Source organism: Armigeres subalbatus, chromosome 3, assembly GCF_024139115.2.
Source record: "Armigeres subalbatus isolate Guangzhou_Male chromosome 3, GZ_Asu_2, whole genome shotgun sequence".
NCBI classification, from domain to species: Eukaryota; Metazoa; Arthropoda; class Insecta; order Diptera; family Culicidae; genus Armigeres; species Armigeres subalbatus.
Window position 1 is genome coordinate 160,856,339 of NC_085141.1, and position 19,398 is coordinate 160,875,736.

General features: G+C 41.0%; 1 protein-coding gene across 1 annotated transcript in view; it reads left to right on the forward strand.

The window, feature by feature from the left end:
- Nucleotides 1-19,398, forward strand: part of LOC134219916 (box A-binding factor-like) — a 153,639-nt gene that overhangs the window by 34,413 nt on the left and 99,828 nt on the right. The window lies entirely within an intron of this gene.

The following is a 19,398-nucleotide window of genomic DNA, read 5'->3' on the forward strand; positions in this document are numbered from 1 at the left end:
AAATGCCATCGAAGTAAACAGTCGGTCCCTTATTTAGACGTAGGCAGTCACCTTCCAAGGTTGGGTTTTTCGGAGTTTCCGAGCAATATTGTGTTTTGACTACACCATATTGTGTTTGAATTGCTTTTTTGGCTGCAGGAGATATCGGTAAAATATTTTTAGCGTGTAATTGAGAAATTGAATGACAAGTTATCCTAATGAATCGCCCACTTTGAGCGTGTTTACAGCGGCACACTAGGAGTTAACTTTCTGAAATCAGTATGGCGAAAGGCATCTATGGTTTAATTTCTCAAAATTAAGCACATTCATCGAAAAAATATTTGTTAGGCGTAGTAGCAGACACCATCCTACATAACCGGTAGGGGAAGGTGGGTAGACTTGATCCCCGGGGAGACTTGATCACCCCCTGTTTTATCGAGAACCAAAGTAGTTTTGTTCTAGCTTAATTTTTAGTATAGATCCTCTAGACAAATGACTTTTATGTGGTGAAGTAATTTTTGGATTGACAACCTTATTTATTCTGCATGGCGGTTTGTATGTTTTGACCTTCCTAAAGATTTTTTTATAGGCCACGCGAAATTTGAACAACTTTTCATAACAATGACCAAATGCTTTCGTTTTTTCATAGCACAAAGCCATAAATATGCCTTATGATCTGTACTGATGAAAATGTCAACATTCCATCAAAGTTTTAGGATCTTTGTCTATGAAGTTATTGCCTCAATATGGGGACACTTGATCTCCCGTTAGTCACCCATACAAAAATTTGGCGAAAAAATTCAAAAAATATAAATTTGTTCTTAGGCTTCTAATTTTTTGTAGATTTGACGGATTTGATGAAGGGTTGGAAGGAAAAATTATTTATTGCGTAGATATTATAAAAAGGGGAGTCTCCCAAATTTTAAAATTGCATGTGCTGTCGAATTCAATAACAAAAATCGTTCATGTATACGCACAGCAATTCGATAATTCCGCGTATTTTGAAGAGAAAATATTTTAAAAATCTGAGGGCACCTTTCTAATTTTATCAAAGCAAGTTCTTGGAGAGGGATCAATTTCCCCCGAATATTTTCAAAGTCGATTTTTGACAGCACTCCAAAAAATCGATTGTGTATCAATAACAACAATAATTTAAGGACTGTCACACATCAGTAAAGTTAAATACTATATTTCTTAGAGAGTCTGTGTGGAAATCGCGTATGTTTTTTTTTTATTTTTGGTTGTTATACATCGGAAATCAGAAAAGGGGATCAAGTCTTTTCTACAAATCTCGCATGGGCGTATTGGCCAGGGGGACACATTATACCGTCTTACCCTACATCAACTCCCATTGATTCCCCGTTTTTTCGTAGATGGCGCTGTCGGCTAATATGTTTGCACTCTCGTTTGTCGTTATTCAAATTAATGAATCGACTGATTTGAGCGTGCTTACAGCGGCACACTAGGAGTTAACTTTCTGAAATCAGTATGGCGAAAGGCATCTAAGGTTCGATTTCTCAAAATTAAGCAATTTAATCGAAAAAATATTTGGTAGGCGTAGTAGCGGATACCATCCCTCATAACCGGTACCAAATAGTTTTTCATGAAAAGTTCCTAATTTTGAGAAAACCAGCGTTAGATGTTTTTCGCCATACAAATTTCTGGCGATTAACTCTTGCTGGCTATTTTGTGCATATACTATAGCGCCTGGATGTGGCTGCGGCGGGTAGAAAATCAGCCACTGCCAATAATTCATTGCTTGCGAAATATAGGTCAGTTCTGGACTTTATAGGAGGGGGTCGGTTCCGGACCATGGGGGGTCGGTTTCGGACCATGGGCTGGTCGGTTTCGGACCACCATTTTGGAGAATGTCAAAAACGTATACTTTCACTTCACTTATGCTCCTACTGTGTCAATCGACGAAACTAAGATTGACATAATGGCACGGATCCGTAAAGCTAGACCTGCATTGTGAGCTTTCGAAATATTTTGAGATGCAATCAGATTAGTCGACGCATCAAAATTCTAATAAGACCAATACAAATATTTGAAAACAATTATGTCTACCCCTTCGGATTTTTTGCTCAAAAATAATCATTTGAGTGGCCATTAAATTTTCGGAAAATTTTGAGGATTTCTAAAATATTCTTTTACAAATTCGAGGAGTGTCTTCAGCTTCTTCAACTGTTATAGAGAAAAGACAGGAACACCGTCTTCGACCAGAGGTCGTACAGACTGAACACCTAACACTTAGCATTAGACAACGGACACATAACACCCACTGGACCAGTGGAGATTTTTACGATCATGAAAAGTTTCCTCCTTACCGGGGCGGGAATCGGGAATGTTTAAGACGAATTTAGCACTTTCATTTAATTCCACTACGTTTTGTTATCTCTTTATTTATTTACTTATTTATTATCAGACTAAGGCCGGAGTGGCCTGTGCTGCACATAAAATCTTCTCCATTCAGCTCGGTCCATGGCTGCACTTCGCCAACCACGCAGTCTGCTGAGGGTCCGGTCTCGTGTCCGTAGAGAACTACCGGTCTTATAAGCGTTTTGTAGATAGTCAGTTTGGTACGGCGGCGAACTCTATTCGATCGGAGCGTATCAGGTATCAGGTATCAGAACGTCGGCTCCAGGGGCACGTTCACCTCAATTTGGGAGATTTGTGCCATCGCCTTCACTGGCCTTTCTCATCATTTACCTGACGGAAAAGGAAGTGAAAAGGGGAAAGGAAGAGGAAGTGAAGTTGGAAAGGAGAATGGAACCATTTACAGGAAAGCCAATTATGTAGACTCACACGCATTCAGCTAGGGACTAAAGAGAGGTCACAAAAAACACAGAGGACGTAACAATGGACGAAGGTCAAAGACGAAACACAGAGTGCACTGTGAAAAACGCATAATGCGAATCCATATAGGTGACAATCACAAAGTACATTGTAAAAATCGCATAATGCGAATCCATATAGGTGGCAATTTGTTGAAAACTAAGTAACACACATATTCATAACCCCATTCTTATTGAACTTCACGTTAAGATTGAACAAGAGTAGCCGAACCCGAACGTCAACGAAACACAGAGTACACTGTGAAAAAACGCATAATGCGAATCCATATAGGTAACATACACAAAGTACATTGTAAAAAAAAAACGCATAATTCGAATTCATATAGGTGACTGGTGACAATTTGTTGAAAACTAAGTAAAACACATATTCATAACTCCACTCTTATTTAACCTCACGTTGAGATTGAACAAGAGTAACCGAAGCCGAACGTCAAGGACGAGACACAGAGTACACTGTGAAAAACGCATAATGCGAATCCATATAGGTAACATACACAAAGTACATTGTAAAAAAACGCATGATGCGAATCCATATAGGTGACAATTTGTTGAAAAAAACTAAGTAAAAAAAACATTTTCATAACCCCACCCTTATTCAACCTCAAGTTGAGATTAAACAAGAGTAGCTGAAGCCAAACATCAAAGACGAAACACAGATTACACTTTGAAAAACGCATAATACGAATCCATATAGGTGACAAACACAAAGTACATTGTAAAAAACGCATAATGCGAATCCATATAGGTGAAAATTTGTTGAAAAACTAAGTAAAAACATATTCATAATCCCACCCTTATTCAACCTCAAGTTGAGATTAAACAAGAGTAGCTGAAGTCGAACGTCAAAGACGAAACACAGAGTACACTGTGAAAAGCGCATAATGCAAATCCATATAGGTGACAAACACAAAGTACATTGTAAAAAAATGCATAATGCGAATCCATATAGGTGGAAGTTTGTTGAAAAACTAAGTAAAACACATATTCATAACCCCACACTCACGTTGAGGATGAACAAGAGTAGCCAAAGCCGAACGTCATAAGACGAGACACAGAGTACACTGTGAAACACGCATAATGCGAATCCATATAGGTGACAATATGTTGAAAACTAAGTAAAACACTTCTTGCTTAACTTTTCAAAAGGACCCAAGTAACATTCCCCTCATGAATCAATTTGAATAGTGCAATCAATAGAAAAACATGAAAGCTTTTGATTGTGCTATTCAAACTAATTCATGAAAAAAATGTTACCTAGGTCCTTTTGAAAAGTTAAGCGAGACTTATTCATAACCCCACTCTTATTTAACCTCACGTTGAGATTGAACAAGAGTAGCCGAAGCCAAACGTCAAGGACGAGACACAGAGTACACTGTGAAAAAACGCATAATGCGAATCCATATAGGTAACATACACAAAGCACATTGTAAAAAAACGCATAATGCGAATCCATATAGGTGACAATTTGTTGAAAACCAATTAAAACACATATTCATAACCCTACTCTTATTTAACCTCACGATGAGGTTGAATAAGAGTAGCTGATTATCTCGGAGAAGTAAAAAGTCAACTACGCCATAGCTCCGGTTAGCGCAGCGAGGGCTAAAATACTGTGAAGGTGGCCCTGGTGCTTCACAGGCTCTTTTTGCGGTCAGGTTCTTATTAGACCCCCCTAACCATTCATTCGTAGGCACGGTAAGCATAAAGCCGCATCACACCGAAAATTAGGGGTCACCTGTATGGTGGACTTTTACCACTGGAACAGGCAATCCGTAATGTTATTCTTAGCCAGATAACCAGCTGCCGACACCACACGGCTATCTAGGCTGTTCGTCAGGGTTGGTTCGCTCTGAGGAGTATTCAAGTAAAGGTGTAAAAACTTCTCTTTCTCGATCTGTTATCCGAGTGTATTGTGCAGAAATACACTTTATCTTTGTATGGCAGAGCGTGCGTCATACACACTCGTCATCACACAAGCTCACAAGTGTAAAGAGTACAGGAAAATTCCAATTAGCTGTTTACCAAAATGCATACATTTAGGCTGTGTTCTAAATCTTCCATATAAATAAGTTGTTGTAAACGCCTAAACATAGACCTTTTCTATACACAACAGCAAACCACACACGTTCGAAAATATTCTCACTCTTTAACGATCATGTTTCTCTAGGCTTCAATCACACGCACGTATAAACGCTCTCGAGTGTGAATCAATACACTTTTCTTTACTTGCACAATCTCTGCACATTTCAAGACGAAGTGTGAGAAATGGCCAACCCTGGTTCGTGGAGAGAAGTTGACATTGACTTTACGTCAACTTGTAACAGGTACGCCAAGCGTCTGTTACTTTGTAAATATTAATTATAGTTACTGTAAATATTCGTACTTGTTTACTATTATATGTATACAATAAAAGATTTGAATATACTTCCGTGGTAATAATTTATGTTCGTAGAAATTAAGTAGAAAAGCATCAATCAAATTAAATCTTCACTGACACCATAAATGTGTGCCGCCCTGTCTTATCGCGAGCACTGCTATAAAAGTTTTAATTACCTTTCGCCTGAAAAGTATGCAACTGAGAGACACGACGTAACGTACGCAATTCGCGAGGTCAAGAAATACTCTCTTTCGCGAACGCGAGATTGAAATTTTGATATAATCGGAATTAACCGAAGGTCACCTGTTCGGATTTATGCCGAAGGTCAAAACGTTACTTGGAATTGGCGGGAGAATGAGACAGCAAGATCTGATGCAATCCGCGGAAGCGAGATGTATTTTCACTCAAAGGAACATGATAACCCACTTTATTCAATTTGTTCGGGACTGAAGTTCTTCCGGTTTCGAGGCTTTAAATCTGAGGACCACAGAGTTTCTCGTCCATTTGCCTGGAGTCTCGATAAAGTTTCGGAAGTGTGCACAGATAGAAAAATCCACTGAAATTTACGCTAAAAATCATGCACATAAATGGAACGCCATTATCAGCGTAATTCCAAACGTGATATAGCCTAAATGTATACAATATTTGACGTCAATCGTCAACATTGCTTGCAAGTTGTATGCAAACTTGTTAGGAAGAGAGCCGATTCAGCGTAGAATAGTGTAAATTTTCGCATATCTAGTTTTACGCGTTTCTTACTTTTCATTATTTTTTTCTGTGTGGCTCTGCCAGAATACGCGGTGTCCGAGGTAGTGATAATTGGAGTTTATTTAAAAATCTTTCTAAGTGCTAATTTCCCCGTGTTTCATTATAGTGAACTGATAATCCCACCCAATCAGTTAAGTTCAAAAGTACCTTTGTGCAAAGAAGCTAGTGATCAGAAAGGTAATGCGATTGTGTAAAATCATGTGCGTGCCATGTGCGTTGTCTAAAGTTTCCGTTGTCGTACAGCCGTGCGACGGCTTTCTGTGTCCGATTTAGAAACCACTCGCCCCACCGTAGCTGCATCCTCCGTCGAGCCTCCGTTGAGTGCAAATATCCCGGCCTTCCGTCACCAAAAGGCCATCGTGGACGGTATCGTGCCCGAGCGACATTTCGGCGGCAATCATCACGTGGACATCGACGTCGGAGAATCGCCCTCCGTGCGGTTTCGCCCTGTAAGTACAAAGAGCTCTTTTTTTTCCTCACATCCGTTTGCACATGTGACAACGATCCGAGATCGATCATGAAAGGCCCATCTCTATAGATGCCGGCCCCAAAAATTAGCAATTTGCAAGCGCTATTGTTCCGTGAGAGAACGAAAAGGTGGATGGTGTAGAGAGTAAAGACACGCACATGTAGATAGGATAGGTGAAAGCAAATGATCTGAAATAATGTAGAATACATTTTGTTAAACCATGAATAAACCTTTAGTAGATTTTTTTAATAAATTGGTTTAGATCTCTAACAATTTGGTTTAGATCCCTATCTTCTTGATTCACGGTGGTGTTGGCATGGTGAAAGATTTCAGAACGCGCGCATAATTTTTGAATTTAAAAACCGCCTGGCGGTGTGAATCCAGTTTTCCGCGAGCGGTAATGGCCGCCAGCTTACCTGCGGGTTAGTCTCTGATTTGACATTTCTGGAGGTCAACTGCACCCACAACTCCGAGCATTCTGATCTAGTGGCTTAAAAGAAGGTGCTGATTAAGTGAATTCAAGCCTTTTAATATACCACATTGATCAAAATGCTCGAACGGTGGGTGCAGTTGACCTCCAGAAATGTCAAATCAGAGACTAACCCGCAGACAAGGCGGCGGCCATTACCGCTCGCGGAAAACTGGATAGAGTTGTGAAGGCGAACCGGTTCCATGACGGTGTCGACCTCTGGTGTAAATGGTGGGTAGCCTCCAGTGATGATAAACGAAAGCTTTTATGGTAAGTTTCAGGACTGTTCATTTAGGGTGATTTGGGGTGCTATGTTCTTTTGAGTGAAATGCAAAAACTGTAAGACTGATGTGGAAAAATTCGGGGACTGCAAGATCGTTTCTCAACCTTTTTCAAGGAACAACTTAGGCCTAAATAGTGATAGGTCTCATGCCGGGCAACTACACAACGATGAATGGTCCTCATTAGAGGTGGCGCTTAAGCCATTCGTTTAAAATTGAGTACGTAGCGGTAGTCCCTCGTTCAGTTTCATTGAGTTTTTTTTGTTATTCAGGAGTAGTTCGCCAGTCGTTCTCAAACGACTCGATTGCGGGCTACAAATTTTGGCGCCCAACTAAAAGTACGAATCCAGAAATGCTTTATTGAATTTTTTTTGTATTATATTTCAGGAATAATTTAGGATTTATTATAGACTCAGGTAAACCTTTTCATGTTTTGTTATTTTGTTTGGGAAAATCTTAGACTATTCGGATATTCAGATCAGTGAACTTGTACGGAATTCTTTATTTCTTAGTAGTAATAGTGTCATAATTTTGTATCTTTATTCATTTTTTTCTGTTATATTTTTATTTATAATTTTTTTTTCTCGATATTTTTCTCTTTATTTTAATAAAACATTGAATTTGATTCTTGAATTTGTTTACCAAAATGGGGTCAAAGTTTCCACATGCCGATCATCTTCTTGATGATGAAGTGGATTATGAACTAAAATTGCGAAATTATGTGGAAGACCTGAATAGCGACATAAAGGTTAAACAGAGACAGCTTAGGAGACTTTTTTACAAAGATGCCAAAGAGAATCGTGAATATCGATCTCCTTATTCAATAGACCAAGAATTTGAATTGATAGCTTCACGCGTTAACAGTATACGGTGCAAACTAGCAAAAAAATCAGATGTTCAATTAATCTCACGATTGAAACATTACTATTGGCGTGTACAGCGAAGTGCGGCAGATAATGAGGAAGCAATAAAGATGAAAGAGTTAATTTTTGGGAATATTTCAAACCTTCTTTCGGAACAAAAGGCCCTGGAACCTTTGTTAAATGCCGATCCAAATGACATAGAATCTCCACATGAATCTGATATCGATACAGTAGGGATACAGACAAATACCCTAGGTGGTGCTTATGCACTGCTGCAACCACCGTTGCTTGAATCAGGTCGCGTTGAAATAGAAGCATCGATCACCCCGATGGAAAACGATTCAAATCGAATTTTGAAATCCTTGGGGCGGTTAAAAGAGTGTAGTTGAGAGCGTATCGGTTGTGAACCATAGAGATAGCGAAGCTGCTCAAATGAAGGCTAGAATAGCAGAATTGGAAGCTCAGCTTCAAATGTTAACGGTACAGTTGACAACGAGAGATCAGGGTTACGAAAGAGTTCAAAGACAAGACGAAGGGCACGATTCAAGACGGTCAGGTTACGTTAATCCGAGCAGGAATTTCAATGCGGATAGACACAATGATAGACAAGACAGTAGCGACGATGAGAGTAGGCACAAGGAAACAGAGGTAGAGATGATAGGGTCCATTACGATAGGAAGAAGGAAAAATGGAATCTCCACTTTAGTGGAGATTCGCGGTCAACATCGTTGGAGGATTTTATTTATAAAGTCAAGGTGTTGGCTAGCATGAATAGGATTCCGGATAATCATCTATTTAGCAACGTTCATCTATTGTTGAGAGGAGAAGCTTCCAACTGGTTCTTCACATACTATGAACGAACTTGGACCTGGGATACGTTTGAGAATAGGATTCGATTCAGGTTCGGGAATCCGAATCAAGACCAGGGTAATAGACAACGAATTTATGAGCGAAAACAGCAAAAAGGCGAAACATTTATTGCTTTTGTAACAGAGATCGAAAGAATGAACAAATTGTTAACTAAGCCACTTTCGTATCGTAGGAAGTTTGAGATTATATGGGAAAACATGCGGCAACATTATCGTTCAAAGTTGGCTTGTTTTTCAGTACAGGACTTAGATCAGCTGATACAGGTTAATTACCGAATCGACGCAAACGATCCGTCGATACATCCTATAGGACCGAAGTTCACAGTGCACAACATAGAAAACCAAGAGGCTAGCGATTCAGAAGAAGAGGAAATTAATGCTTTGCTTAGAAGGCCAGATCAAAACCAAACTCAAGAAAGAGGACAGGATAGGACACAGAACTTCAGACGGGTAGGGCAACCAGAGACGGGGAGAGCTCCGCTTTGCTGGAACTGCCGACAAAGTGGGCATTTTTGGCGCGAATGCAGAGAGCAAAAAACAACATTCTGTTATGTTTGCGGTAACCCTGGGAAAATTTCGTCTACATGTGACAAACACCCAAGACGTTCATCACACAATCAGGGCTCTGAGGGACCTCAGAACTCGGGAAACTAGGAGCGGAATGTGGTAAAGGGAACACTAGCATTCCAAGTGCGCCGAAGGTTCCCTCTTCGAAGTTGACTCCTTATGTTGACCCATTTGAAAGCCTATTAGAAATCAGAATTCAAACAAGTCGTTGCCCGCACGTGACAGTAAACATTTTTGAAGAAGAGATTGAGGCACTGTTAGATTCAGGGGCTAGTATAAGCGTCACGAATTCTAAACAGTTGGTAGAAAATCATGGACTGAGAATATTAGCTTCACCCATTCGTATCTGTACGGCAGATAAAACGCCATACTCTTGCTTTGGCTATGCAAATGTCCCAATTACTTTCAAAGGAGTAACTAAGGTAGTTGCAATAGTCATAGTACCCGAAATAACTAGAAAATTAATATTAGGCGTAAACTTCTGGGAAATCTTCGGTATAAAACCGATGATGAAGGGAGCAAATGGCTTGGAAGAAGTAGCTGAGTTATCCTTGACGGAAGCATCGCCAACTAGCTTGTTTCACTTCTTCATTCATCCTATCGAAACGTTACCCGCAATCGGTAGCGTAAAACCAGATGAATCTTTAGACATTCCAAGACTAGACCTTCCAGAGAATTCCTTAATCACTCCAGAAACGATAGAGACCGAACATGATTTAACGACCGAAGAACGACAGGTATTAGAAGGTATAGTTAGGGAGTTTCCGTGTACGACAGACAACTATTTAGGGCGAACGACATTACTAGAACATGAAATTGTTTTGCGAGAAGACGCGAAGCCAAGACGACAGCCAGTCTACAAATGTTCGCCATCAATTCAAGCGGAAATGGATAGGGAAATAGAACGGTACAGGAAATTAGACGCTATAGAAGAATGCTCTAGCGAATGGGCAAACCCTCTGGTCCCAGTTCGTAAAGCGAACGGAAATCTTAGAGTGTGTTTGGACTCCCGTAGGATTAATGCATTGACGAAAAAGGATTCCTACCCTATGCGGGACATGAGAGGAATCTTTCATCGTTTAGGGAGCGCTAAATATTTTTCAGTGATAGACCTTAAAGATGCGTATTTCCAGATTCCTCTCAAGGAGGAATCGCGTGACTATACAGCATTCAGAACCTCCAAAGGGTTGTATCGTTTTAAAGTTTGTCCCTTCGGATTGACAAACGCTCCATTTAGCATGTGTCGCCTTATGGACAAGGTAATAGGGTTCGATTTAGAGCCCTATGTTTTTGTATATTTGGACGACATAGTCGTGGCAACTAAAACTCTGTCGGAACATTTTCGGCTTTTGAGATTGGTGGCACAACGTCTAAAGAAAGCGAACTTAACAATTTCGCTAGACAAGTCTCGATTTTGTCGCAAGCAAGTGAGCTATTTAGGCTATTTGTTAACGGAAAGGGGAGTAGCAATTGATAACTCGAGAATTGAACCAATTCTCAATTACTCGAGACCGAAAAATGTGAAAGATATTAGACGCCTCTTGGGTCTAGCAGGCTTTTACCAAAAGTTCATAAAGAACTATAGCAAAATCGCCGCACCCATTTCTGACCTTTTAAAGAAAAATCCAAAAAAGTTCGTTTGGTCCGAAGCGGCAGAAGAAGCCTTTCAGAGTCTGAAATCAGCACTGGTTTCGGCACCGATCCTCAGAAACCCTGACTTTGATCACCCATTTACCATCGAATCCGATGCATCGGATAATGCAGTGGGAGCAGCATTGGTGCAAAATATAGAAGGTAGCTCCAGAGTCGTCGCGTATTTTAGTAAAAAACTAAGCAGCACCCAGAGAAAATATGCTAGCGTAGAAAAAGAATGCTTAGGCGTATTGTTGGCCATAGAGCATTTTCGCCACTTCGTGGAAGGGACCAAGTTTAGGGTTGTGACAGATGCTAGAAGCTTACTGTGGCTTTTCACGATCGGTATCGAATCCGGCAATTCAAAGTTGTTGAGATGGGCTCTAAAGCTTCAATCCTATGATATAGAGTTGGAATATAGGAAGGGCAAACTCAACGTAACTGCAGACTGCTTGTCACGGTCTCTAGAAGCCATTACGACAACTTCTCTTGATCCTGATTACGAAGAATTGATGAAACAAATTATGAAGGATTCTCAGAGTTTTGCGGACTTTCGTGTCATTGACAACCGCATTTATAAATTTGTAAAGAATCAAGGAAAAATTGAGGATACACGCTTCCAATGGAAACAATATCTGCCTTCGTCTGAACGAGAATCTATAATCAATAATGTGCACAAGAAGGCACACCTTGGTTTTGAAAAAACATTGGCTGCGATTAGGGAAAGATATTTCTGGCCGCGAATGAATACACAGGTCAAAACTTTTTGTCGCAATTGTACAATTTGCCAAACCAGTAAAGCCACGAACATCAACACAATAGCTCCACTAAATACCCAGAAAAAGACCGCAGAGTACCCATGGCAATTCCTCACAATGGATTACGTTGGCCCTCTGCCGGCCTCTGGTAGAAGTAGGAGTACATGTCTACTCGTTGTAACGGACATTTTTAGCAAATTTGTTATCGTACGACCGTTTCGACAGGCAACAGCCGAATCTTTAGTGCCGTTTGTTGAAAACATACTGTTTCAGTTATTTGGCGTCCCAGAGGTCATACTGACGGATAATGGGACCCAATTTCTTTCCAAATCTTTCCAAGACTTGCTTAAGGAATTTCATGTAACGCACTGGCGAACCCCAAATTACCATCCGCAGGTAAACGATGCAGAAAGGGTAAACCGTGTACTTACAACAGCCATTAGGGCATCAATAAAAAAGGACCACAAGGATTGGGCAAATAATGTCCAGGCAGTGGCCAACGCAATAAGAAACTCAGTACACGAAGCAACGCGTTACTCGCCTTATTTTGTAATGTTTGGAAGGAACATGGTCTCGGACGGCAGAGAATATCGTCACTTGAGAGACAATGCGGGAGGTAGTCCTAATTTGACGAATACATAAAGGGACAAGTTATACATCGAAGTTAGGGAAAACTTGAAAAAAAAAAACTTTCGAAAAGCACTCCAGATATTATAATCTGCGAGCAAATGCAAATTGCCCTACATTTATACTAGGAGAAAAGTCACTAAAGAAAAATACCGAACTAGGGGGAGGGCTTTTGTGCAAAACTGACTCCTAAGTACATCCCTGCAGCTGTTGTTAAACGAAAGGTTGGAGAACACTGTTGCGAATTAGAGGACGAAAAAGGAAAACGTCTTGGTGCTTACAACTGTCGCTATCTCAAGAAGTTTTCCGCGCCGTCTTGATGAAGCTTAATGTTTGAGCTATGTAACCTCTCAGAGGCAACCATGCATCATAGAATGCATTAAAACACATTTTGGCATTTTATTTCACTCCTTGATAGAGTTGAGATTGTGGGAGCAAAAGCTATGAAACCTTTTTTGAAGGGAACCATGCACTAGTATTAGTGCTCAAAAATCCATTTTTAGACCATCTCCTCGCACATCGAGTTGAGTCCTTTATAAAGCTATGAATACTTTCGGGTGGACCAAGCAGTTAAAACCTGCACGAAAATGCAGCCGGCCATTCTTGAAGTGCTCCTCGTTGAGTTGAGCCGTCCCACAACAACAATAAAACTACTGGTGACGAACTTCAAGAATGTGCATGGATTGAGGGAAGATTACTCTGAAGACTTCAGCAAGTAAGAGTAATCGGGGAAACAGTTCATTCTCCAACAACAAAGCTATGTACCATTTGGAACGAATAAATAGAAAAACCCTGACGAGGCAACAAGTTTACCGAGAGGAACTTTATCGACGAAGGAAGGTGAAGGAAATGCCCTGCCTATCCTGATTGATCTAATGTTAGTTATTAATTACCCTACACTTAGCTGCTACATTAGTTCTTAGAATTAGTGTTAGTACTTACAGAATATCATACCCAGTTGTAAATAATGCTTGTTGAGTTTGTAAATATTCCTCGTTTGTGTTCCTCTATTATAGTAGAAAATTTGACGTTCGTTCGTCCATGTTCGGCGATGTTTATATCCACAATTTTCGTTTTAAGTTGCGTTCCACGTCAAATTCATTCATGGTGTATGGGCCATTCATGGTTGCATATCCAAACGTTGTTTATTAGTGCATGGTCTCCTCGGAGCTCGTTCACAAGCCAGTTCATTCAAATTTATTCCACCGTAGTCCACAGTACATATCTTCAGTAATCCTGCCAGTTTTGGTACAATAGCCCGGTCATTGGTTTTATTCGTCTCCATTAGTGCAGGATACAGTTCCGTCGAAATACCACAGCTGTCATAGTTTCTCCATACAGGTTCCCACGTCGCAGCTCCTAAAATAGAACACACAAAGCAATTAATTCATTGACTGGAGGAAGTATAATGAATACTCCCCCCGTAATATTGAGAAAATCCAAGATTCCGGTGCTGGAACATGGCAAATCCGGCCAATTATTCGGCATTCCGGCCATCACGTGCACTTTTGGTTGCAGTCACTTCACTTTTGATTTGGTTTGGTTGAGTTTGACAGTTTGGCTCGAACCGGTTATCGCGCGGTGCGTTTAGTAGTTGTATCGGTTTGAAATAGGTATGAAGATAAATGTGAAGGATTATTCGAGGGGTGAATATAGGTTTAGTTTCTTTTCAAATTTCGCCGTATCAGATTTGAATCTGGTGTAGAAATATGATTAAGAATTTGGGGTTACGTTTTACAGTAGAGTGGACAAATTGCCTGAGGGGAAGCCTCGGGGTGGGCCATTTCGCTGTAAAATAGTTTGCGGTGAATTGGGTGAATGAGTCGGTGCTCAACGTAATGATTGGGGTAGACTCGGAAGCCGAATGAGCCTGTGTAAATGATTATGATGGGGAGAAATTTTTGTTTTCTTTCAGTTCAGAGGGAACTGATTTGAAAGCATTTTGGGGGTTGTATGGAGTAATTTTTGAAGGGTTTGCAATATACTAAACGACCCGATCGATGCCAGTTAGACAATCTGTTACATTCTTCTTAGTTATTTTGTTCTTGAATGTGAATATCCGATGTTAGGTTATAAATGTGGTATGTTTCGAAATTGTAGAAAGTATTAGTAGTATTCGCTGGAGACCGGAGTCGAAGGACGCTGATGGTCAGTGGTAGACACAACCGATTCTGAATTGTGGACTATAAATAGAGGAGGAGTCAACTCTCGTGGTTGATGATGATATCGTATGACCCCGAATACGAGCATACTTTCAAAAATTTAGATACTTACCTAGAATTAGTGGAATACAATTAATTTTTCCCTACGAAAATTTAGTTGAATCAATTCAACTAAATTTTCGTACTCAAAGCATGGAGTGATGTAACAGGTACGCCAAGCGTCTGTTACTTTGTAAATATTAATTATAGTTACTGTAAATATTCGTACTTGTTTACTATTATATGTATACAATAAAAGATTTGAATATACTTCCGTGGTAATAATTTATGTTCGTAGAAATTAAGTAGAAAAGCATCAATCAAATTAAATCTTCACTGACACCATAAATGTGAGCCACCCTGTCTTATCGCGAGCACTGCTATAAAAGTTTTAATTACCTTTCGCCTGAAAAGTATGCAACTGAGAGACACGACGTAACGTACGCAATTCGCGAGGTCAAGAAATACTCTCTTTCGCGAACGCGAGATTGAAATTTTGATATAATCGGAATTAACCGAAGGTCACCTGTTCGGATTTATGCCGAAGGTCAAAACGTTACTTGGAATTGGCGGGAGAATGAGACAGCAAGATCTGATGCAATCCGCGGAAGCGAGATGTATTTTCACTCAAAGGAACATGATAACCCACTTTATTCAATTTGTTCGGGACTGAAGTTCTTCCGGTTTCGAGGCTTTAAATCTGAGGACCACAGAGTTTCTCGTCCATTTGCCTGGAGTCTCGATAAAGTTTCGGAAGTGTGGCTCTGCCAGAATACGCGGTGTCCGAGGTAGTGATAATTGGAGTTTATTTAAAAATCTTTCTAAGTGCTAATTTCCCCGTGTTTCATTATAGTGAACTGATAATCCCACCCAATCAGTTAAGTTCAAAAGTACCTTTGTGCAAAGAAGCTAGTGATCAGAAAGGTAATGCGATTGTGTAAAATCATGTGCGTGCCATGTGCGTTGTCTAAAGTTTCCGTTGTCGTACAGCCGTGCGACGGCTTTCTGTGTCCGATTTAGAAACCACTCGCCCCACCGTAGCTGCATCCTCCGTCGAGCCTCCGTTGAGTGCAAATATCCCGGCCTTCCGTCACCAAAAGGCCATCGTGGACGGTATCGTGCCCGAGCGACATTTCGGCGGCAATCATCACGTGGACATCGACGTCGGAGAATCGCCCTCCGTGCGGTTTCGCCCTGCTAGGTGGCTAGATCAGCATCAGCAGTGAGCATCGTCGAGTTTCAACCGTTTTCCCTCCACGCCGTCCGATCATCTACCAACAGCATGAGGTAGCCGATCACCAAAGCCAGCAAAGTCGATCGCAAAATCTAACAGGCCTGTAAGTACAAAGAGCTCATTTTTTCCTCCCGTCCGTGTGCACATGTGACAACGATCCGAGATCGTTAATGAAAGGCCCATCTCGATAGATGCCGGCCCCAAAATTAGCAATTTGCAAGCGCTATTGTTCCGTGAGAGAACGAAAAGGTGGATGGTGTAGAGAGTAAAGATACGCACATGTAGATAGGATAGGTGAAAGCAAATGATCTGAAATTATGAAGAATACATTTTGTTAAACCATGAATGAACCTGTAGTAGATTTTTTAATAAATTGGTTTAGATCTCTAACAATTTGGTTTAGATCCCTATCTTCTTGATTCACGGTGGTGTTGGCATGGTGAAAGATTTCAGAACGCGCGCATAATTTTGAATTTAAAAACCGCCTGGCGGTGTGAATAGAGTTGTGAAGGCGAACCGGTTCCATGACGGTGTCGACCTCTGGTGTAAATGGTGGGTAGCCTCCAGTGATGATAAACGAAAGCTTTTATGGTAAGTTTCAGGACTGTTCATTTAGGGTGATTTGGGGTGCTATGTTCTTTTGAGTGAAATGCAAAACTGTAAGACTGATGTGGAAAAATTCGGGGACTGCAAGATCGTTTCTCAACCTTTCTCAAGGAACAACTTAGGCCTAAATAGTGATAGGTCTCATGCCGGGCAATTACACAACGATGAATGGTCCTCATTAGAGGTGGCGCTTAAGCCATTCGTTTAAAATTGAGTACGTAGCGGTAGTCCCTCGTTCAGTTTCATTGAGTTTTTTTTTGTTATTTAGGAGTAGTTCGCCAGTCGTTCTCAAACGACTCGATTGCGGGCTACAAACTCTCAATGTGTCCGAACAGCCATGGCTGCACTTCGCCAACCACGCAGTCTGCTGAGGGTCCGGTCTCGTGTCCGTAGAGAACTACCGGTCTTATAAGCGTTTTGTAGATAGTCAGTTTGGTACGGCGGCGAACTCTATTCGATCGGAGCGTCTTACGGAGTCCAAAGTACGTACGATTTCCAGCCACTATGCGCCTACGAGTTTCTCTGCTGGTATCGTTATCGGCGGTCACCAGTGAGCCCAAGTACACGAATTCTTCAACCACCTCGATTTCGTCATCATCGATAGAAACTCGTGGTGGGTGGCTTACATTGACCTCTTCCTATCATGTACTTCGTCTTCGACGTGTTGATGACTAGTCCAATCCGTTTAGCTTCGCTTTTCAGTCTGATGTAGGCTTCCTCCATCCTCTCAAAGTTACGTGCCATGATATCAATGTCGTCGGCGAAACCAAATAACTGGACGGACTTCGTGAAAATCGTACCACTCGTGTCAATCCCTGCCCTTCGTATTACTCCTTCCAAAGCGATATTGAATAGCAGACACGAAAGACCATCACCTTGCCGTGACCCTCTACGGGTTTCGAAGGGACTCGAGAATGCCCCTGAAACTCGAACTACGCACATCACCCGATCCATCGTCGCCTTGATCAACCGTATCAGTTTATCCGGAAATCCGTTTTCGTGCATTAGCTGCCATAGCTGGTCTCGATCGATTGTATCATATGCGGCTTTGAAGTCGATGAATAGATGATGTGTGGGCACGTTGTATTCGCGGCATTTCTGCAATACCTGACGTGACGAACACCTGGTCTGTGGTAGAGCGTTCACCCATAAATCCCGCCTGGTACTGCCCCACGAACTCTCTTGCAATTGGTGTTAGTCGGCGACATAAAAATTGGGAGAGTACCTTGTAGGCGGCGTTCAGCAATGTGATTGCGCGGTAGTTGCTACAATCCAGCTTATCGCCCTTTTTGTAGATGGGACACACGACACCTTCCATCCACTCCTGCGGCAGAACCTCATCCTCCCAAATCTTGGTAATGACCCAGTGCCTCACCACCGTGTTTAAACAGCTCTTCTGGTAGTTGGTCAACTTCAGGGGCTTTGTTGTTTTTCAGTCGGCCGATCTCCTCCTGGATTTCCTGGAGATTCGGAGCCGGAAGTCGCATGTCCTGCGCGCGTTCTCCTAGGTTCATTACCATATCGCCACCGTTGTCTGCCATATCGCCATTCAGGTGCTCTTCGTAGTGCTGCCGCCACCTTTGGATCACCTCACGCTCGTTTGTAAGAAGGTTCCCGTTTGTGTCCTTACACATATCAGGCTGTGCCACGTGGCCCTTACGTGAACGGTTCAACTTCTCATAGAACTTTCGTGCGTTATTAGCGCGGTACTGTTCCTCCGTCTCTTCACGGTCTCGATCTTCCTGCTGGCGCTTTTTCCTCCTTCTTGTTATCTCTACAGATATGTATTTCGACCTCAACTGTGATGTCGTTTTCAGTGACTTGACTCGACTTTTTCAGTAAAACATAATTTTTATTAAATATTTGTAACGGCCCAATGGTCTGGGACGCACCGTGGCACAGTGGCTATGATCAGATTTCTACCGCGTTTATTTAATAGTTCCTTTATTATGCAATTTTGCGTAATGGTGTTTTCGAGATATTTTATCAGTACGTTAATGCGCTTCTTTGGAGGTATTCAGCTTACTGATCAATCACTCTAAAAGTGAGATGAAAAATTTATTTTTCCATTTCACAACATATAAATTTGAATTCTGGAAAACTTTGTCGAATACACCAAGTTCGTAATTCCGTTACTTTTGGATATTTTTTACGTTTTATGCTGACAACCCCTTAAAAATGGTTTTTTATCATATCTTTTTCGTTTCTACATTTTTTGCATGATCTAGAAAGTTTTAGATAATATTAAAATACGTGACCATGAATGTGTGACTTAAAAATTTTAAAAATTAAAAAGTTATAACAGTTTTATTGGATTTTTTAGTCATATTTGATTTAACTGCTACTAGACAACGGGCAAATTGTGGCAGTCAATCTCATACGCATAACATAGTACAATGAACTTTAAATTAATACCTGAACTGTAGAGTTGTAAGCGAATGTAAGGAATGCCAAAAACCATTTCCTACTATGCAAAGTAGAAATCAATCACTCATAAGGAGTAATGAACATAAGGAGTTGATGAACCAATGCATTATGCGTCGCCGTATGATTGCATGGTTATACATCAAACATGTTCAAAACTTGTCGGCATAAAAATCAAAAAATCTGCAATAGTAATAATCTCATTACTTGAACTTTGTGTATTCGACAAAGTTTTTCAGGAGAACTTTTGCTACAACACAACCACAGACAAACAGGCGTAACAGCTAGAACAATTTGTTTTAAAATCCATCGCCCAGCTATTTTACCACCACCTAACGTGCATGTTGTACGAAACAAAGTTTAGTACGACAATGTCAACAGAAGGCGCTAGTGTGAGGTGTCAAATACAAAGGTATACA